The sequence below is a fragment of the Mustela nigripes genome, chromosome 6 (assembly GCF_022355385.1).
Source record: "Mustela nigripes isolate SB6536 chromosome 6, MUSNIG.SB6536, whole genome shotgun sequence".
Taxonomy (NCBI): Eukaryota; Metazoa; Chordata; class Mammalia; order Carnivora; family Mustelidae; genus Mustela; species Mustela nigripes.
The window spans coordinates 51,882,972-51,905,347 of record NC_081562.1 but is presented as its reverse complement, the minus strand read 5'-3'; the positions used below and the strand labels follow the sequence as shown (position 1 = coordinate 51,905,347).

At 45.6% G+C, this 22,376-nt stretch overlaps 1 long non-coding RNA gene across 1 annotated transcript in view; it reads left to right on the top strand.

Moving 5' to 3' along the window:
* The window catches only part of LOC132020578 (uncharacterized), a 46,878-nt gene that overhangs the window by 13,195 nt on the left and 11,307 nt on the right, over positions 1–22,376 (top strand). Inside the window, exon 2 of the long non-coding RNA XR_009405034.1 lies at positions 12,099–12,223. This is a non-coding gene — a long non-coding RNA (uncharacterized LOC132020578). The remainder of the gene's footprint in view (positions 1–12,098; positions 12,224–22,376) is intronic.

Sequence of the window (22,376 nt, the reverse complement as noted above, 5' to 3'; positions counted from 1 at the left end):
TGGGTCAGGCTCCCTGCTCAGTGGGGAGCCTGCTTCTCCCTCTTCCTCTGCCTCTCCCCCCACTGGTGCTCTCCCTTGCTCCCTCTGGAGGGGCAGAGGGAGAGAGAAAGAAAGTAAATCTTCAAGCACAGTCCATGCTGAGCCGGGAGCCCAACTAGGGGCCCTGAGATCATGACCTGAGTCGAAACCAAGAGCTGGTGCCCAACTGACTATACCACCCAGGCACCCTATAAAAATGTTTTTAATGTTTTAAGAGCCCAAAGGAGCTAGAGTCAGCCATTCTTTAGAATAAGTGGAGGTGCTGTAAACTGACTAAATTTAGGGCTCCCAGTTGTAGCTTGCTGATGAAAGAAGTCCATCCACAAATAGGGAGCAGGTGAGTGGCCTGAGCCACATTTATGGCATTCAGCTAGAAATGGCTTTCAGGGTCATCGGTGGAAGTGTGTGGATCTCCCCAGTTATGGCTCGAAATGGTGCAGAGACTTAGCCTCCCACCTCACCCAAGAACTGGACCCAGTAGCACATCCTTGTTGTCTCCAATGTTCGGGACCAGCCCCCACCTTCCATTCTCCGCCGTCATGCTCAACCACACCCTGTGCCGGCTGTGCCACTCAGACAGGCAGGAGATGACAGACAGGGAGTTGAGGAATGCTCTTTGAGAGAGAAATCCGTCCCCCACTGCTTGGACAGAGTCAGGAAACCAACATCCCTCCTGTGCGGCTAAGAGTGGGATCCTGATCAGATGATAACATTTCTGGCTTTTTCCCACCTCCCCACTGGCCCACAACTGCCCTTGATCTGTCCTCAGTGTCAGAGGGCTGTACTGAGAAGACAAAGACTCTGAAACTACGTACATCTTCCTAGGCCAAAATTAAAGTCAGAGAAGTCTTAATTTTGAAAGTCCTCACCTGGTAAAGTCATGCAGGCAAATTACATGTGGGTCCTAGAACATGCACAAAGGAAGAAAGGATCATGTCCATGGGCATTGGGATGGTAGGTAATAGTTTTCTTCCCTCCATGTGCCTTATATGGTTCTGTTTTCCAAAGTTTCATCATGGTCATTGCCATTTTTGGCATGATGACTCTGTGCCCTTGGCCTCTGCTGCAACACTGCTGGTCTCCTCACTCCCCTCCCCATTTTATTTTGACCAAAGAAGGAATCAGAGAAGCTCAAAGCCTCAAAAGTCTCACCCAGATCCCACAGCTGAAAAGAGTTAGAGGCCAGGGCAAGGATTGGTAGTCTCAGCCTCGCCTGACTTGGGAGCACTCCCCCCACTTCCGTGAGTCCCTTGCCCCAAATATTGGAAACACAGCCCTTCTCCTTGCTGGCTTGATTCATCTCCAGGAGAGAAGAGGAGTCTGTGAAATTATACAAAGTTCAACTTGGGAAGCTTCAAAATTTTAATTTCACACTTGGAAGTTCTTTGGAAACAGCAAGCTTTTTTGGAACACCAGGAGGCATGAAAGCAAATGCCTTTGGCCATGTACCGTGTTTCTGGTGACACGATTTTCCAGACGCCTCTGGGAGGTGCAGTCAAAGTAGAACACCTTTGAAAATACCAAAACCCTAAGTGACAGGATGGAGCTTTCCCAGGCCCCAAACTATTCTTTCTTTCTCTGTTTCTTTTCTTTTCTTTTCATTTTTTGAGAGCATATAAAATGAAAACAGAAATTGTAACAGAACTTCTGTTCTCCAGATGTCAAGTCTATTATTTTCATCTCAGCCCCTGCAGGGGGGAGCGCAGGGAGAAACTGGCAGTGACCCGTCTTCAGCTTCTTTTAGTCCCCGTGTAGGCCCGCGGTACGATGTGCTCAGTGCTGTAGGTGAAATACGCAGTTAGCATTCTTTTTTAATAGATAAATCTATTTATTTTACCTATTTATCTTTTTAACTTTTATTTATCTATTTGAGAGAGAGAGGGAGGAAGAGGGAGCAGGAGTGGGGGTAGGGGCAGAGGAGAGGGAGAAGCAGGCTCCCCACTGAGCAGGGAGTGTGAAGCTGGACCCTATCCCAGGACCCTGAGATCATGACGCTTAACCGACTGAGCCACCCAGGTACCCCTGCAGTTAACATTTTTTCTTCCCTTGCCCTACCTCATCTTCCTCCCACTGAGCCCAGCTTGCACACATACAGCATTTAATTAAGTCTCTTGACAAAAGCACTTTTAGGATTGGCCACCCTCCGATGGTTGGTTGAACTGCCCTCTTAGACTTTGTGCCGAGAGAACTTCGATCTCGCTGTCGAGAAGGCAGTGCAAACTGGGCCCCAGGAGTGCCAACCCAAGGCATTCTGCAAGTCTCCCCCATCCCACCCTCAGAGTTATATACTCTTGGCTGGGATCTCAAGAGCCATCCACCTACTCCGTTTCAGCTGAAGAGGCCAAGGATACAGAAGTTTCTCTGTCCTGGCAGGGGTGTAAGATGTAACAAAGTGTGCCACCTGAAAAATCTGGTTCCCTGGTAAAGGGGGTGGAGATATATCCCCCCCATTCCCTCCCTCCCACTACTCCAGCTGCTGATCTCCTCTGGGAATCCAGAAATAGATTGTTGCTTCTAGACCCTAGAAGGGTAGACTCTACAATCCCCAAATCCAGGGTAATGAGATTGGGGAGGGGAGTGCAGTGCTAATTGATTTCTGGGCAAAGGAGGATGCCCACATTTTTAAAACTGCCACTCTGTTCTTTTTCTGAAATTCCATTTTCTTTGTATTTGCTCTAAAGAAAGGGCTTCCTTTACAGGCATTGCCTCACGGATAAAGAGGTTCCCTAAGGTTCCGAAGACCTCCCTCCTTGCCCCACAAACCCACCAGCCTGTGGCAGGAGCTTTCTGTGAGGACCAGCTCCCCAAATTTACGAATGATCAGAGTCACTTGTAGACTTGACTTGTAGACTAAGACCAAAGCCTCTGAACTCTGGGATGGCTTCAGGAAGGAGAAGCCAAACCAGCTGCAACAGGGACAAGGGTTCTGTCCCGCACCACACCCCAGTTCCTGAAGGGGACCTGTCCAGGGAGGACTGGAGGGCTGGTGGTGGGGAAGGAGCTCCCAAGTCCCACCAGATGTTGACAGAGACACGACGCTGTCCTTTGCTAGCTGGTCTTCTTGCTCTAAATCATCCTTCTTTCCTTCCTTCAGGCGCCAAGCTTCCCCCAGAGTGATGTTCCTAAAATACAGAGCTACACTCCATTCTCTGGTTCCCTATTCCCTACAGCTTGGGTTCCAACTGTTGTTCTACTTCCAGGCCATTCTTTCAGCACGTCTGACTAGCAAAGCTATGCCTGGAGCATGAGAAACTCTTTCCCTCATTGCCTCTTTGGGAAAAAAAACCCACACAGAGTCTTTCCCTTCGTTTTCAGCCTTTGTAAGCCCCTTACCCTTAGCCCACTTGGGCTACTAATGAGCCTGGCTGCGGCAGGGGTTGTTGGGGAGGGCGGGCAGAAGCGGGGAGAAGGGGCTGGCAGCTGGCGGCAGGGAGCTCGGGTGAGATCCTGCTACTCCTTCATATGCTGGCTCCACACTGAAGTTTTTCAAAGTCACCTTTCCTCCGGTTCTCCGCGTTGGAGTTTCTTTTACTACTGGTAACCAGAGACAACAGATCTGCTGTCAGAACAGCCTTCAGAATAAAGATCAGCTGGTCCCTCGTGACTGCTGTGATGGCGTGATAGGAGCAGCTGAAGGAGACATGAGGTCCAGGCATTACTTTTGTCCCTCAGGCTGAGAAAAGCCTCAAGTGTGAGGAGAGAGCCAAGTGAGCTCACATCCCAACGGTGACTAATTCTTGTAATTATTCCTCGGGCTGCTGCGTCTCCCAACCTGAGACTGTAGGTTCACCTGCTCCAGAACTACCTGGGCTGAGCGGTAAAGCCCAGCATTCCCACACCCCACCAATCTGATGTCCAGGACTTCTGAAGGAAGGGCTGAGAACCTGCAGTTTTAACACGCTTCCCAGATACTGCTCTTGCTAGCCTTGGCGGAGACCGGTCGAGCCCCTGATTCCCGTCTTTGTGTCTCGGTGAGTTCTCTGCAGTCCATCCAGACTGCCAGTGGAGCACAAGGACTAGGAACATGGCTTGAGACCCTGGCTCTGCCACATACTGGCAAGTGACAGTAAGAAAGCTGTGCAAGTAGGCAGAGAGGCAGGCAGAGAGAGAGGGAAGCGGGCTCCCCGCTGAGCAGAGAGCCCAATGTGGGGCTTGATCCCAAGACCCTGGGATCATGACCTGAGCAAAAGGCAGAGGCTTTAACCCACTGAGCCACCCAGGTGCCCAGGATTACTTTTTAAAAACAAGGAGGGGAAGCTGGCTGACTCATTCAGGGGAACATGTGACTCTTTTTCTTAGGGTTGTGAGTTTGAGCCCCACGCTGGATGTAGAGATTACTTAAAAAATAAAAGAATTAAAAAATTAATGCAGGGGTGCCTGGCTGGTTTGGTCTGTAGACCATGCAACTCTCTCTGTTTTGGGCGGGGCGGGGTTTGGTTTGTTTTTTGTTTTTTTGTTTTTTGAGCTCTTAATCTCAGGGTCAAGAGTTCAAGCCCCACGTTGCTCCTGGAGGCTACTTAAAAAAGAAAAAATAAGGGACACCTGGGACACCTAGGTGGCTGTCAGTTAAGGGTCTGCCTTTGGCTCAGGTCATTCCTGGATGATGAAGTCCCACATCAGGCCCCTTGCTCTAAGGGAGGCCTGCTGCTCCCCCTGCTTGTGTTCTCTCTCTCTCTCTCAAATAAATAAATGAAATCTTTTTTTAAAAAAGAAAGAGAAAAAAATGAGTGCATATTAAGTGCAAGTTTCCTGGCACATAGTAAATGTTCAATAAATGGCAGCTCTCGTTTTCCAGTCCAGTGCTTCCCAAACATCAGGCATTCACAGGCCATTGTCACAATTTTTGTGATTTATGCCTGTGTAATCCTCTACTAGACTTTGCAAAATATTTGTTACTAAATAACTTGCCCTTCTTCTTTAGCACCATCCTAAAAAGCGATACCTGGGAAATAATTGATTTGATGCACTATTATATTCTTTACACATTAAAATTAATACATAATTAAATCTAACTCATTTGTTTTAGGGACTGCCACGGTATGTCTACCACCAGTGGGAAACTTTGGTCTAATCCAACTTCAGGAAACCGAGACTCAGAGAGGCTAAGTGGATTTTCCAGGGTCACACAGGGAATTGTTGGAAAAGCCAGAAGTAGAGGAATTCAGGTCTCCCAACTAGGGCAGTACCCTTTACCCCACATCAAAACTGCTGGTTTTACAGTGTTCTTAAAAGACACACTGAGGGGTGCCAGACTGGCTCAGACAGTAGAGCGTGCAACTTTTGATCTCAGGGTTGTGAGATCAAGCGCCATGTCAGGTGTAGGGCTTACTGAAATTTAAAAAAAAAAAAAAAAAAAAACCCTGAAACGTGCTGAAAAGGGAACATTCTTTTGTTAGTCTGATGTTAACAAATTGGAAATAACTTTTATAGATTAAATTGGCTACAAAGATAACCTCCATTCGGCATGAAGCAGAAGAGGAAGTTGAAAGCACATGTTCACCTCATTTCACCCGTCTGCTCTTGAGCGGGCGCTGAGCTCACAGGACAAGGAAGACTGAGGTGCTGAGCCCTGGAGGTGCCGTGGGACACCGTGTGCAACCGTGACTCCTGGTGACTCGTAATGGTGCAGACGGGAGTCTGCCTGCAGCAAAAGCAGCTCAGGGCACAAGCTCCAGTGTCAGGATGGGGCTGGGTTCTAAGGCCGGTCACCACTCACAAGTTTGACTTCGCCTTTCTGAACCTCAGTCCCCTCATCTGCACCACTCTCGCAAGGTTGCTGGGAACTTAAGTCCTCTCCAGAGAACGTGCCTAGAGCAGCAGGGAAGGCTTTTTTTTTTTTTTTTTTTTTTTATCGAGGGAGAGAGAGAGAGGGATAGAGGGAGAGGGAGAGAGAAAATTTTAAACAGGGTCCACACCCAGCACCGGCTTGATCTCTGTTCTTGTATCAGATATGTGATTTGTGGAGAGCCTGGGTGGCTCAGTAGGTTAAGCCTCTGCCTTTGGCTCAGGTCATGAAATCAGGATCCTGGGATCGAGCCTCACATCAGGCTTTCGGCTCAGCGGAGAGCCTGCTTCTCCCTTCTCTCTCTCTACCTGCCTCTCTGCCTACTTGTGATCTGTCAAATAAATAAATAAAATCTTTTTTTTTTTTTAAAGATTTTATTTATTTATTTGACAGAGAGAAATCACAAGTAGGCAGAGAGGCAGGCAGAGAGAGAGAGAGAGAGGAGGAAGCAGGCTCCCTGCAGAGCAGAGAGCCCGATGCGGGACTCGATCCCAGGACCCTGAGATCATGACCTGAGCCGAAGGCAGCGGCTTAACCACTGAGCCACCCAGGCACCCAATAAATAAAATCTTAAAAAAAAAAAAAAAAGATATGTGATTTGCAAATCTTCCAGCCTGTGATTTGTCTTTTCATTCTCTGTTACAGTCTTTTGGAGAAGTTCTAAATTTTTTTTTAAAGATTTTATTTATTTATTTGACAGAGATCACAAGTAGGCAGAGAGGTAGGCAGAGAGACAGAGGAAGCAGGCTCCCCGAAGAGCAGAGAGCCCGATGCAGGGCTCCATCTCAGGACCCTGGGATCATGACCTGAGCCAAAGGCAGAGGCTTTAACCCAGTGAGCCACCCAGGCGCCCCTGGAGAAGTTCTAAATTTTGATGAGTCCTGACTCATCCATTTTTTCTTTTATTAATTATACTTTTGACATATTCTCTAAGAAATTTTTACCTAACCCAAAGTGACAAAGATTTCCTCTAAGAACTTTTATAGCTTTAGGTTTTGCTTTTTTTTTTTTTTTTAAAGATGTAGTTATTTGTTTGAGAGAGAGAGTGAAGTAGGAAGGAGCAGAGGGAAAAGGAGAGAGAAACTCAAGCCAACTTCAGGTTGAACATGGAGCCTGACATGGGACTCGATCTCATGACCCTGAGATCACAACCAAAGGTGAGCCAAAACCAAGAGTCAGATGTTGAACCAACCATGCTACCCAAGCGCCCTGCTTCAGCTTTGCATTTAAATCTATGGTCCAGGGATGCCTGGGTGGCTCAGTTGGTTGGGCGGCTGCCTTCGGCTCAGGTCATGATCCCAGCGTCCTGGGATCGAGTCCCACATCGGGCTCCTTGCTTGGCAGGGAGCCTGCTTCTCCCTCTGCCTCTGCCTGCCATTCTGTTTGCCTGTGCTCGCTCTCTCTCCCCCTCTCTGATAAATAAATAAAATCTTTAAAAAAATAAATAAATAAATCTATGGTCCATTTTTTTGAAAGATTTTGTTTACTTATTTGACAGAGAGAGAGAGCACAAGTTGGCAGAGAAGCAGGCAGAGAGAGAGAGGGGGAAGCAGCCTCCCTGCTGAGCAGAGAGCCCAATGTTGCAGGGCTTGATCCCAGGACCCTGAGATCATGACCTAAGCAGAAGGCAGAGGCTTAACCCACTGAGCCACCCAGGCACCCCGATCCATTTTTTTTTTTCTTTTAGATTTTTTATTTGAGAGCAAGTGAAAGAGAGAGCATGAGCAGCAGAGAGGAGTAGGGAGAAGCAGACTTCCAGCTGAACAGGCTGGAAGATTTGCAAATCACTTAACTGACTAAGCCACTCAGGTGCCCTCGATGATCCATTTTTTTAAAAATTCATTTATTTGACCGAGAGGAGGAATCAGGCTCCCTGCTGAGCAGAGCCTGATGCGGGGCTCCATCATAGGACCCTGGGATCATGACCTGAGCCAAAGGCAGAGGCTTAACCACTGAGCCACCCAGGCACTCCTATGATCCATTTTTGAATTAATTCTTATATATGGCAAGGGGTACGAATTGCAGTTTATTTTAAAATATGCAAAAGCAAAAAAAATGTTTAAATAAAATAAAACATGTAAAAGCATATGAATATCCAATCCTAGCACCATTTGTTAAAAAGAGCATCCTTTCTTCACTGAATTGCCTTGGTACCTTTGTCGAAAATTCATTGACCAAGTACGTGTGGGTTATGTCTGGACTCTCTCGTCTACCTGAATGTTGTTTTTTAAATTTGTTTTATTGTGGTAAAAATATATATATAACTGAAAATTTGTGATTTTAACCACACTTAAATATACAGTTCAGTGACATTAATTATATTCACACTGTATTACCACGATTTTTTCCACAATGAACGTTCTTTTAGTCTTTTTTCTTAAAAAAAAAAAAAAAGCCTGAGAATTTGATATAGCATTCCATCACACCCTTAGTTTTGTTTTAATATGAAAAAATAATGTCAATGCTCCTGAAAGATGACCATGTTTAGCCTCCAGCCTTATGTGGATTCCATGACAGCCCTCTGTCCCTAAATTGTTCAAACCCCCATTTCAGAACCTCAGAGGAAACGAGAATTCACAGAGATCTTAGAGATGACCTTGAAGCCCCTTCATTTTACAGACTTGAAAGCCGAGAACATGGGTCCCATGCTGGTGAGTGACAGAGCCAACTGAAACACAAGAAATGCTATTCTGGTGCCATGGGGGTTTGCACCAAATCTTGGAGCCTCCCTTCCATGAGACCCAATTTTGGTGAGATCCCTTCTCTTCTCAAGACACCAGGGAGGTGACGCCGCACAACGCTCCTCACATGGCCATCTTGAGAGTTCACCCAAGGGAAAAAAAATCACCCTAAAGTCAACAAAAGGCAAGGGGCTGTCAGGAACAGAATAGCTGTGGGATTCCTGACCACCAGCAAGCTGCCACTGAGGACAGAATGCTCAGAAAGAGTTCTTGAGAGGCACCTGGGTGGCTCAGTCATTAAGCATCTGCCTTTGGCTCAGGTCATGACCCGGAGGTCCTGGGATCGAGCTCCACATCGGCCTCTCTGTCAGCAGGAAAGCTGCTTCTCTGTCTCCCACTCCCCTTGCTTGTGTTCCCTCTCTCACTGTGTCTCTCTCTGTCCAATAAATACATAAAATAAAATCTTAAAAAGAAAAAAGAAAAGAAGGGAAAAGAAAAGAGTTCTCACAAGAGGCGAGGAGGACACTAGGCAGCTCTTCCTCCTCTCAGGGGGGATTACGAGTCTTAGATAAAATAGAAAAGAGTCCTGTTTATGGACCCGACTGAAAATGCAGATGAGCACCCTGCTTCCTCTCATCCATGAGGCCATTATTACAGTGGAACCTCCCCCAAAACACTGAGAATTGTGATCTATCATATGAAGTGGGGTTTCTTGGAAGTAGCTAGAAAACACTACTCCAGGTCATGATCCCTGCCCCAAATGCAAATTTTCTTCTTTTAAGTTGATTTATTCATTTTTTTAGTAATCTCTGTACCCAACTCAGGGCTCGAACTCACGGTCCCAAGCCAAGAGTCACATGTTTTTCTGGCTGAGCCAGCCAGGCACCCCCAAATGCAAACTCTCCTAACCAGAAAAGTAGGAGATTTCTTCCAACAACACGGTATCAGCAGCTAACCCTGTGGAGCGTTTACTCTGATGACGCCATCACCAGAAACACTTCTGGCACTTGTCAGAATTCAGTGAGAGGGGGACCATGGTTTTCTTCACTTTATCAAAGAAATGAAGGCACAAAGAGGTTCAAGAACTTGCTCAAGATCTCCCAGCTCCCCTCCACTGGGTCCAGAGGCCTTAACAACCACATTACTGGCATCTCCAATCAGGGCTGAGGTCGGGAGACCCTCCCTTGACCTCTCTCACGTGATTCACAGCTATGGTTGTGAGAGTCTGACAGCCCCCAGTGAGTGAGCTGTCGGGCATGCTGGTGGACAGTTGGAAAATACATGAAGCCAGGGAGTGGAGGGAGGCCCGGCCTCCTGGTGGGCTCTGAGTCACACAGGTCACCCCGGGCTGGCCTGCTCGGCCTGTCACCGTCAGCTGTCTGTCTTGTCTGTCTCTCATGCTGCACAGCCAGCCTGGGGCTCACAGATGGGAACTGCCATTTACAAGCTCACTGGCAAAATCAACTTGCAGGTGAAGAAAACCCACAGACCGGGTAGGTTACCTTTGCTTCTGAGTCCGATGGCATCTGGGCTGTTGGGAGGACGAGGAGCCTCCACGTGGGTTCAATGGTCTCTGCCTTTGATGTGCTAGAAAGACCCAGGCGGCCTTCAGGGCTGGGGTAAATGCTTCAGGGGGCTCTGCTGTTTCAGTTCCTCATCATCTGAGTTCATTTATCAGCCTCTTCACAAACCAGCTTTATTTCTTGGAGGCAAATGTGCTTTTGAATTTCACACAAGTCCGATGAAGGATGGAGACACCAGAGCCATGTGCGTCTTTCTATTACAGGACAGCTCAGTAAGTTAAACTTTCCAGAACAGATGGAACAGTAACGCCAGCATTATTGTGACCAGTTATAAATATCAAAGACATGTGTTTTGCAGTTCAGATTCTTCCTGAAAGGGCTCAAGGACTTTTAAGCTTTAGTCCACAGCTCCCAAATCTTTCTTGAGGAGCAATGGAAAAATGCGTTCAGGCTTGCAGCGCTGGAGGGAGAATGGTTGGTGGGGGTTGGTGCTCAGGTGGAGGGGCGCGCCTGGGAATGCGTGGGAAAGCCTCGGGTTCATAAAGTGGGCAGATGCTGGTTTTGGGTCCCCAGCATTATATTAGTGCATTTGCCACACTGTATCATGAGGGTTGCTTCCTGTACCCTTTCCTCCCGCCGAGGGCAGAGGCTGAGCCTTCCGGTAACGGTCTAATGAGCCCTGGGATGACGTAGGCACTAGTATTTTTGGTATGTATTTAAGAATGTATACCTGCATGAGGAATAAGTCTCTGCAAATTAGTTGAGTTTGACTCTAGAGGTTCTGGTTTCTAGGTCACTTCTGGATGCTATTTTGTAAGCCAGGGCCCTGTTACCCTCCTATGGGTTTGATCGGGGGATCAGCACACAAAACATTTTGATGATACAGACTGCTTTATCCTTGGCTAGAATTGAAAACTACGAGTGGATCCCCACTCTTCATTTTCCTGCAGGGTTTTTCTTACCCGGATAATACTACTTTAATGGGTGAAGTTATTTCATAATAAGGTCCCTTAAAGACTTCATAATATAAAGGATTCATTACTAGACTAGTATTGTGAGAATTCTAATTGCCGGTGAACAGAGTTGTAGAATTTCTTATCTATGTGTTGTAAAATGGCTGAAAGAGCTCTTTTTAAAGACATTTACATTGGAAAACCGTTTGGCAGTTCCTCAAAAAATTAAACAGAGTTACCATATGACCCAGCAATTTCATTCTTAGGAATGGAAACCACCCATTGTCTATTAACCGATAAGTAGATAAAATGTGGTCCTTGCAGGCAATGAAACATTATTTTTAAAAAAGAAAGAAAGAAATATTACTCAACAATAAAAAAGAATGAAATTCTGGGGCGCCTGGGTGGCTCAGTGGTTAAGCCTCTGCTTTCGGCTCAGGTCATAATCTCAGGGTCCTGGGATTGAGCCCCCACCTCGGGCTCTCTGCTCAGCAGGGAGCCTGCTCCCCTCCCCCTCCCCGCCTCTCTGCCTACTTGCGATCTCTGCCTGTCAAATAAATAAATAAAATCTTTAAAAAAAAGAATGAAATTCTGACACATACCACCACCTGCTGGGTGAAAAAAGCCAGATACAAAAGGCCACAGATTGTATGATTCCATTCATGGGAAACATCCAAAAAAGGCAAGTACACAGAAATTAGATTTGTGGTTGCCAGGGGCTAGAGGAAGAAGGAAATAGTCTGTGACTGCTCACAGGCAACAGGTAAGGGTTTTGTTCTTGGGGTAAATGAGTGTTCTGGAATTAGATCACGGTTGCACAACTCTACTCTTTAACATGGTGAATTTTACATTATGTGAACTTTATCTCAGTCGAAGAACTGAAAAAAGAAAAACAGAGTAGCCTAATCCGCTGTCTTTGTGAAATATATTCCATTTAGATTTCAGTGAAGGCCTGTTAGTCCAGGTTTAAAGGGCTCTGCATACTGTTGTGAACAAACAGGCCTCTCACAAACACATGTTCATTGCTCCGGGTCAGACGCTGGCTTTTGGTTTTGGAGGCTTCATTTCCCTCTGCCACATGCATCTAAGCAGGAACCTCATGTGCTCTGTCTTTCAGAGGGTAAATATATATGTCATTCTTACTGCCGAGACTTGGTTCATCTGGATTATCCCCCAAATGGGAAATTACCAAACCGCGTGCCAGCTTGTGAAGTGAGACGCTCAAGCGGAAAGCACACTCAGGTAGGCGCTGTTGGCTGATGTTCTGGGTTCAGGAGTACCATCTCGCACACGCCAGATGATGGTCTTTTTACCCCCGTAGCATCCCTGAGTGTCTCCACAGGCTCCACAGGCTCCACATAGCCCGTGTCCAGTATCTGCCGTTTCTCCTGGCCTCAGGGCCTGCCCAATCAGAAGCTGGACTATGGGTTGTGATTTTAGAAATAACCTGATAGAATGGCTTGATGGTTCATCCCACAGATCTGGGGTGAGAGCTGGGGCTCGTCGCAGCTCTGAGTGGGGTCTTGTTGCGAACACGTGGGTCAGTTGTGTCTGCATCTGATGAGGAACCTTGCAGGAGTGCCCTGCTGGGGAACCCACCCGCGCGGTCATGGGACCGTCAAAGCAAGACTCACTAGATAGGAGGTAGAGATCCACTCCTGTAGATCCCCAGCCAGGTCCCTACCAGTGCCTCCACCCTGCTGTCCTCCCCTGCCTTGCTGAGATTTTCCAAAGGAAGGGGGTGCGACTGGCCCTGTTGCCGGCTCCTCCAGAAGCGCCAGAAGCTCGACTATTTCTAGCATCTTCTTTCCTGACCCATCAAGATTGTTTGTTCTGCTTGTTCATTTGTTTTTTTGTCAGAGGATTGAGTTGACACTTGCCTTGGATGATCTCTGATTCTCTCCTCAGTTTCTGGGAGCTCACTGCTGTATCTGAATAGGATTCCTGAAAGTGGGCAAGGATTTGCTTTCTTTCATATGTGAATAACACTACTATTCAATTTGCACCACCTCCCCACCCCCCCCCCCACGCCCGGGCTGATTCCTCATTGCTCCCTGACCAGTGCTGAGTACAAAAGACCGGATCCCTGGTTTTTTCTGCAACAAAGTTAACTCTTGTTCAGTTAACTCTGCTGTTGTGCAGAGTTTGTTCAGTGTGTGTGGCTCACATCTGCGGAGTTCCCATTGGACTTAATGACACTTGGCACGGGCACAGGACGCAAATGGGGATTCTGTAAAGGGCACGGAGACTAGCTTTTCTGGCAAACTGACAGCTTCATTTTAAGTAATGACTGATGTGCATTTTACAACTGGAGCCTATTAGAGTTCCTGCGAAGTTGTGTCAGCCTTAGAACTAACTTCAGAACATGCCTTCATCTCAAAGAAGAAAAGCTTGGATTAGGGATGCAGTTTGTAATTTAATAGGATGTCTTTAGAGCGAGCAGAAAAGATAATAGACGTATTATGAGAAGCTCTAGGGAGAACAAATATATTCTTGTTGGGCTTGTTGGGCTTGGAGGAAAAAAAACTGTAGAGTTCAAGTGCGAGGTTTAAACAAATGCTTTAAGAAGTTTCTCAGAAGCTACCTGAGCTACAAGTGCTTGAATCATTTACATTCTTTTCTTGTATAGATCATTTTTTCTTGTATAGATTTTTTTTAAAGTTAATACTGAGTTCTCTAAAAGTTTTAGAAAATGATAATTTGATACTTATTTTAGTTCTGTAATTTCAAATTGTAGAATGTAAGATTTAGAAGTTGACATTTTGGGGAGTCCCAGATTTGGTTTGCAAGATGGAATCACACAGAACATTATGAAAACAGTCTTCCCAGCTGGCTGAGGATAAAATTCCTCCGTATTAGAGTAAGAATAACCTCCAACTGGGAATGCCACTCTAGTAGATCATTCTCTGTATGTACCTTCCCAGGATAGTGACATGGACCTGTCCTGCGGTGATGAGAAGCATATTAGAGCTTGAATATTTCTTCTCATAAGGCACACCCAAAATGTGGTGTTATAAAACATCGTTTTAACATTCTACCTAATCAATCTACTCCTGTGAACTGGGATTTAATACTCTGATTTTCTCTTACTGGCTGATGTGTAATTGTTCCAAAGTCATTAACAGGATTCTGAGTGTTGGCAATCTCTCTAGCCTCAGGAAATTAACCTTTTGAAAGTGTGTATCAGCTGATTGTGTTACAAGATCTCTCAGTCTAATTATAATCCCCAATGCTGTTGGCCTTGGCCACTGATAGTAAAAGAAACTGCAGAATGGCTTTAATTAGTAGAAGACCCTTGAAAAGAACAATTCAAGCAGAATCTCCTGGAAACAATAGAATTTGGCCAAAGAACCAAGAAATGAATTCCTCCCTCTTGTTTTCCTGCTGCTTTCTGTTATGGTGAGGACTTTGAAAGATGGTTGGAAAGCACTTTTCAACTATAAACCACGTATATATTTTTTTAGAGATTTTATTTATTTGAGAGGAAATGAGAGACCACGGGCAGAGTGAAAAAGCAGAAGAGAATCAAGCTCTCTGCTGAGCAAAGAGCCTGATGCTGGACTCGATCCCAGGACCCTGAGATCATAACCTTAGCCGAAGGCAGATGTTTAACCAATAGAGCCACCCAGGCACCCTCAACTATAAGCCATATTTTAAAACATATTTAGTTATTTATCTTTAGGTTTTGATGTAACCTGTTTGGTTTCTATATTCAATACTATGAAGATTTGATTGATTTGCAAATCAAAAAAAATTTTTTTAAGATTTTATTTATTTATTTGACAGAGCACAAGTAGTCAGAAAGGCAGGCAGGGGGTGGGGTGGGGTGGAGTGGAGAATTAGGCTTTCTGCTGAGCAGATAGCCCAATGGGGACTCAATCCCAGGACCCTGGGATCATGACCTGAGCTGAAGGCAGAGAGGCTTTAACCCACTGAGCCACCCAGGTGCCCCAAAATCAAATTGTTTTTATATTCCATATAGTTTAGCGATTATGAAAATAATACATGATAATGATAGAAATTTTGGAAAACGTAAGAAAGTGAAAAGAAAGAAAGCGGGGTGCCGCCTGGCTTAGTCAGTAGTGTGCAACTCTTGATCTCAGGGTTGTGAATTCAATCCCCATGTTGGGTGTGGAGCTGATGTACCCAAAAATGATCACTCAGTATTTCAGTACCTTTCTTTCCTGTTTTTAAAGTGTCTATTGCCTATATGTATTTCTCATAAAATTGGAAGCATTTGATCAATAGATATCATATAGCTTTACTCTTCATTATACTGTGACCATTTTTCCACCCTGTGTTCTCTGAAAACATGATCTCAAAGATAAAATATTTCATCTTATTAATGTTTTACACTTGATTTAGTAACTGTTTCTTTTAATGTTGTCTTACTATTATAAAAAAAAGAAAAAAGCTGCCATAACATATTTGTATGCAAATCTTTTTGCATGTTTCCATTTATTTCCTTAATACAGATTTTCTAAAAAGAATTATTTGGTCAATGGCTTCATGGCTCTTGATACAAACGGCCAAATTCTTTAACAGAAAGTTTGTGTCAGTTTACACCCTTACCAACCATTCCTGAGACGACTTATCTCCGTATAAATTCACCTGCATTCTCCTGCATAATGTATTCCATTAAAAAAAATTTTTTTTTAGGCACGCCTGGGTGGCTCAGTCAGTTAAGCGTCTGACTTTTGATTTCAGCTCAGGGCGTGATCTCAGGGTTGTGAGATGGAGCCTCATGATCAAGCCAGAGTCAGACTCCCTGCTCAGTGGGGAATCTGCTTCCCCCTCTGTCTCTTCTCTCCCTCCCCCAACCCCAAAATCCTGCTCATTCTCTCTCACACAAATAAGTAAATAAAATGTCAAAAAAAATTGTTTAAAGGCTTATTCTCTTAAGATTTGGAGGATGAGGTTGGGTCTATTCTAATTTTTCAAAAATTGTGATTATTAGTAAAGCTAAGACCCAGAAAAATTGATGATTTTGTGATTCAGTCTGGTCTTTCTCAGAAAGGAGAAAGACCTTTTATGCAAAGGATATGAGGTTCACAATTGCTTGTCTTCCTGATTTTCTGAGGGCAGATCTCTTCCAAAGTAGGGCAGGAGATGGCAGGTCTGCATGAGCTAGTAGAAAAGCAAAGTACAGGGACGCCTGGGTGGCTCAGTGGGTTAAGCGTCTGCCTTTGGCTCAGGTCATGATCCCAGGGTCCTGGGATCAAGTTCCACATCCTTGCTCAGCGATGGGTCTGCTTCTGCCTCTGCCTGCTGTTCTCCTTGCTTGTGCTTGCTCTCTCGTTCTCTCTCTCTGACACATAAATACATAAAATCTTTAAAGGGGGGGGGGGGGGGAGAAAAGGAAGGAAAAGAAAAGAAAAGGAAGGTACAGAAGCCGACCACCACTTGTGTTTCTGGTTGAGGCAAGGCGGGAACTGTAAGGATGAAGGGTGTTGAAAGAGATGTAGGTGATTAGAAAAACAGCCCCAGGGGCGCCTGGGTGGCTCAGTGGGTTAAGCCTCTACCTTCGGCTCAGGTCATGATCCCAGGGGTCTGGGATCGAGTCCCGCATAGGGCTCTCTGCTCAGGAGGGAGCCTGCTTCTCCTGATCTCTCTCTCTGTCTGTCTCTCTGCCTATTTGTGATCTCTCTCTGTCAAATAAGTAAATAAAATCTTTAAAAAAAAAAAAAAAAAAGAAAAGAAAAGAAAAAGAAAAACAGCCCCAGATATTATAATCCCTGAGGAGCTTGACAAAATGTGAGAAGTTGTCTGTTCCTCTTTCACCTCTAGATCCCACAGGCCACAAAGTCATTCTTTTTTTTTTTTTCCTCTTTTTTTTTTTTTTAAAGATTTTATTTATTTGTCAGAGAGAGAGGGGGGGAGAGAGCGAGTACAGGCAGACAGAATGGCAGGCAGAGGCAGAGGGAGAAGCAGGCTCCCTGCGGAGCGAGGAGCCCGATGCGGGACTCGATCCCAGGACGCCGGGATCATGACCTGAGCCGAAGGCAGCTGCTTAACCCACTGAGCCACCCAGGCGTCCCCACAAAGTCATTCTTAAGTCGTTGTCTGTTTGGTTTCCTGGGTTTAGCATTTTACATTCTCAGCGTTTCTACTTGCTCCCCATACAGCAGCAAGGACAAGCTTCAACCCTGTGAACTTGCCATTTCATGGGTCAGAAATGGCCGACTACCCCCAGCTGGTTTCACAGGGCTCAAATAGGGAATCCTTCTTCATGATCCTCAGTTAATGGTACCATTTTGTGACGGGGGCACCTGTCGCATGGCCTCCGCCCTGCCCTTCCCGGGCAGGTGCAGACCGGTGGTTAACAGTCGGGCAGAGGCTTCTTCTCTTCCGGCCCGGCTGGAGAGCGAGGTCGGCGGAGTCGGCGCTGTTGGTGGCACCTCCGCCACCAGAGGGTGCTGTAGCACCGGTTACCGGACGTTTGCCCGCTTCCAGGGGAAAACAGTAAATGTGTAGTCATTGCTAGTGCTTAACTGCGCCTTTATGGGCAAAACGAGGGTGTAAACATAGCATATCATTATTATTTGTATTTTTAACATGAACCAAACTTCCGTGTGCTTGCCACCTGTTATTTCTTTCGTGCTTGCCGCAATTCTATCAGCAAAATACTATTTTAATTTTTACAGACGAGGAGATTGAAGCAGAGGACAAACCGTTTTACAAATGAGAAAAAATAAAACAGATTTTATCCACAGGCTCAATCCTCTTAAGGCATTCTTTCCTTCCCTTCCTCTTTTTTTCTGTTCCTACTGACAAGGCAAAGGAGATAAATCCTTGTTTAAAAAAAAAAAAAAAGCTTGGGGTGCCTGGGTGGCTCAGTGGGTTAAGCTTCCTCTGCCTTCAGCTTGGGTCATGATCTCAGGGTCCTGGGCTTGAGCCGCACATTTGGGCTCCCTCCTCAGTGGGGAGCCTGCTCCCCCCCCCCCACTCTCTGCCTGCCTCTCTGCCTACTTGTGATCTCTCTCTCTCTCTGTCAAATAAATAAATAGGGCGCCTGGCTGGCTCAGTGGGTTAAGCTGCTGCCTTCGGCTCAGGTCATGATCTCAGGGGTCCTGGGATCGAGTCCTGCATCGGGCTCTCTGCGCAGCAGGGAGCCTGCTTCCTCTCTCTCTCTGTCTGCCTCTATGCCTACTTGTGATCTCTCTCTGTCGAATAAATAAATAAAATCTTAATAAATAAATAAATTAAAACTTAAAAAAGAAAGAAAGAAAGAAAGAAAGGGAAAATAGCTGGAGCTCATTCCCTAGACAGACTCTCCAGCCCTGTCTGCCTGCTGCTAAAGCAATAGGGCAACTGGCCGTCCCCATGCCTGGTCCCACGCATTTCTCAGGCTCCTGCTTCTGTGACTCCTTTCCCCTTCAACCTTGCCAGAAATGATTGATCTTGGTTTCACCCTTATTCAAATTCTGAGGGGCAGACGGCAGACTAGAGACAATGCTAGGACCTTCCATAGCCCTGAAAGATGGCGGCTCTCCTTCCTCCTACAGCACTTTACAGTATGTGCTCAGACTACCCACACGCTATGACCGAGGGCCAGATCCAAGCTGAACCCCTCCACTAGCTGGGTGGCCTTGGTTAAGTCATTTAACCTCATCCATCACATTTATTCAACAAATCTAGTACTATCTCATTCTTAATATTTTTGTGGAGATTTGTTCAGCACATAGGAAAGTCCTTAGTCCAGGGGCTGGGAGAAAACTATTCAATTAAGGTTCGCTAATACTACCATTTTCCTTACTTCTCCCAACAACCTATAAAGTAAGCCTTTAGCAGAGAACCTGGCGTAGAGCAGATGTGTTGAGTGTTGGTGGTTAACAGAAGAGAAGTCTGAGTTTCCAAGAGACCAGCCAAAGCTCAACAGGTAGCATTTTAACTACAACCTATTTTCAAAATTGTTTTCAGTTTTTTGGTAGGCAAGACTGAGAGACATTATTTTCAGATAGATTACAAAAGGCACGCAGCACTGTGAGCCCCACCTTACAGAAAAGCCAGAGGTCTTCCAACAGCCTTCAGAAAAGGCCTGGTGTTTGTTACCTGAGGTTCCAATAACACAATCCCACCCTGACCCCAGATTTAGGGGATCCTTAAAGTTAATCTCATTTAAATATTGTAATGTGACTCTGAACAATTAGCATTTTTGTTAGGCTTTGATTATTTTTTTAAAATATGGGAAAATAAAATATATGTATTTATACTATACTTACAGATATAAATATATATACCATATTATTTTTTTTTTTTTTAAAGATTTTATTTATTTATTTGACACAGAGAGAGATCACAAATAGGCAGAGAGACAGACAGAGAGAGAGATGAGGAGAAGCAGGCTCCCTGCTGAGCAGAGAGCCCCATGTGGGACTCGATCCCAGGCCCCTGGGATCATGACCCGAGCCAAAGGTAGAGGCCCAACCCACTGAGCCACCCAGGCGCCCCTATACCATATTATTAGTATAATGTATTCATATAACTAGATCTATTTATACTTATGTAATTTATATACTTATATTTATATGCAATATAAATATATAGGAGAATATAATTTTGTGGACTGGGGGTCATGGTTGGAAGGGGGAGAGAGGAAAAAATAAAGTGTGGTGAGAAGGTCAAGAACTAAGGCAAGAAATTGGAACCCTGGGCTTCATTGTCCTTTTTTCCAAGATGAGCAATTGGATTCTACTTCTAAAGTCCTGTGATTTAGGGGCACCTGAGTAGCTCAGTCGTTAAACGTATCCCTTGCCTCCGATCATGATCCCAGGGTCCTGGAACTAAGCCCTGCGTTAGACTTTGCACTAAGTGGGAAGTTTCCCAGAGATTCATATTCTCTCTCTCTCTCTCTCTCTCTCTCCTCCTCCTCCTCCTCCCCCTCCCCCTCCCTCCCTCCCTCCTCTCCCTACCCAACCTCAATAGCTCTCTAAAAGAAATAAATCTTAAGAAAGAAAAAAAAAAGGAAAAAAAAAGTCCTGTGATTTGAATATTTTCTTTCTACCACTATCCTGCTGATCTTTCTACATGCTCTCTTAGATATTACACAGTGTTGGGTGCCTGGGTGGCTCAGTGGGTTAAGCCTCTGCCTTCCGCTCAGATCATGATCTCAGGGTCCTGGGATCAGGACACCTTGGGCAGGCTCCCTGCTCAGTGGGGAGTCTGCTTCTCCCTCTCCCTCTGCCCTTACCCCTCCCCGCTTGTGCTCACTCATGCACGTGCTCTCTCTCCCCCAAAATAAAACCTTTAAAAATATATATATATTACATGGTGCTTTATGTTCTCAGTACCAGCTTTAGAGATCTGCAAGTTGTTAGCTTTTTCTTCCCAGGGACTTTATTAATATACACTTAAAAGGCTGGCTCAATAATGACATTAGGTTCAGTCACTAAAGAGAAGAGGTCAAGTGATTTTGTGGAATAAAACTGAGCAATAAATAGGAAGGAAACAGCTGTGTGTCTAAGGGCTTCTGGGGTGCGGGACTGCTGCACAGTGAGAGGGGGCCCCTGAGGGGGGGTCACGTGGCCCCTGGCACTCAACAGCGTTTGTGGAAATTGTGCTGCTCCTGAAGTATGGCTAAGAAATTTGGAATTTTTACTAAGAATTATAGTAAAGTATATGCTTCGGGACCCTGTGTCCTTCATGAGTAGAAATATGCTATTTGGGGTTAAGAAACATTTGATGCTTGAGGTGCCCAGCTTGAGGTGCTCAGTAGAGCATGCGACTCTTGGTCTCAGGGTCTCAATTAGTGCAAGCCCCAAGTTGGGTGTAGAGCTTACTGGGAAAAAAAAAAGAAAAGAGAGAGAGAAACATCTGATGCTCAATCAAGTCCACAGAAGCACCACATCTCAGAGAGAGGACCTTGGGTGTCAGTCAGCCTGACCTCCTTCTCAGTCAGGCTTGCAACCTGAAGCAGATGACCATCCAGTCTCCACTTCAACATTTCCCCTAAAGGGTAGCTTATTAATTTAAGGAGTCTCCAGTGTAGTTAGGGCTATAGACTTCTTGATGCTGGGCACAACTTTGTCTCCCTACAGTTGTAGCCCAATGGCCCAACGCTTGATCCAAGGAACAAAACAGAACTTCTACTTTTTCAAACTCCTGACCATCTCCTTCTTCTCTGGGTCATTGCTCCTCTTAAAATATAAGGAAAACAGGGGCGGGGTGCCTGGGTGGCTCAGTCGTTAAGCATCTGCCTTAGGCTCAAGTCATGATCCCAGCTCCTGGGATGCAGCCTGGCATTGGGCTCCCTGATCGGCTGGGAGTCTGCTTCTCCCTCTCCCACTCTTCCTGCTTGTGTTCCCTCTCTTGCTGTCTCTCTCTCTGTGTCAAATAAAGAGATGGATAATAAATAAATAAATAAATAAATAAATAAACTTTTAAAAAGGAAAACAGGCAGGAGCACACGGCTGGCTCTGTTGGCAGAGCATGAGACTCTTGATCTCAGGGTTGCAAGTTTGAGCCCCATGTTGGGTGTAGAGATTACTTAAAAATACCATCTTTAAAAAAATATCGATAGATAGAGGTAGATATGCAGAGTCACTGCTGTCAGAATGCTGAGGAATCTGCTAGAAAGCCTTTCTGAAGTGCAGAATTTGAGTAAAGATAAAAACAGAATGAAGAGTTTCCAGGAGGTGTCATGACCAAGTGAGCTTAAGAGCTGTCAACAAACTGGCAGTTCCTGTAGGACCACCTTAAGGAGATCCTGGTCTGGCTTCAGGCTCAGTTCAGCTGATCAGATTCAATAAGTATTTATTCCATCTCCATTCTGTGTAGGACACTGGTGATTTTGGCACAGCCCTGTCCTCAAGGAGTTCATGACCTAGCAAGTAATCTTATCTAAAATAGCGGCTAGGTCACTCTCTATCCCGGCACCCTGCTTCTTGTCTTCAGGCACTTCTTTCTAGAAATATTTATTGATTGCCAACCATGTGATCAGAATAGACAAAAATCCCTGCCTTTGGGGAGCTTATATTTTGGGGGGGAGAAACACAGACTATCAACAGGAAATAAACAGTTCAATAGGTACTGATAAGTGCTTTGAAGAAAAGAAGTAGAAAAAGGATAAGAGAATCTGGAGTGCCCAGGGGTGGTGGTTTTCAGTGTGGGCTAGATGGGTTTCATTGCAGAGGTGACATCTGAGAAAGACGGGAATGTGAGGGTGAGCCCTGTGGCTGACTGGGACGAGCACTGCAGACAGAGGGAACAGCTGGAGGACGGCTGGGGCGGGAGTGCGGCTGGCCTTTCGGAAGCCAGTGTGGCTGGAGGAGAGGGAGTGGAGAGGAGAAAAATAAGGGGAAAAGAGTAGGGGGAATGGTGGGGTGATTTTGGCTTTTATTCTAAGAGTAAATCCGCTAAACAGATTTTGGCTTTTATTCTGAGTGAAATGGAGAAC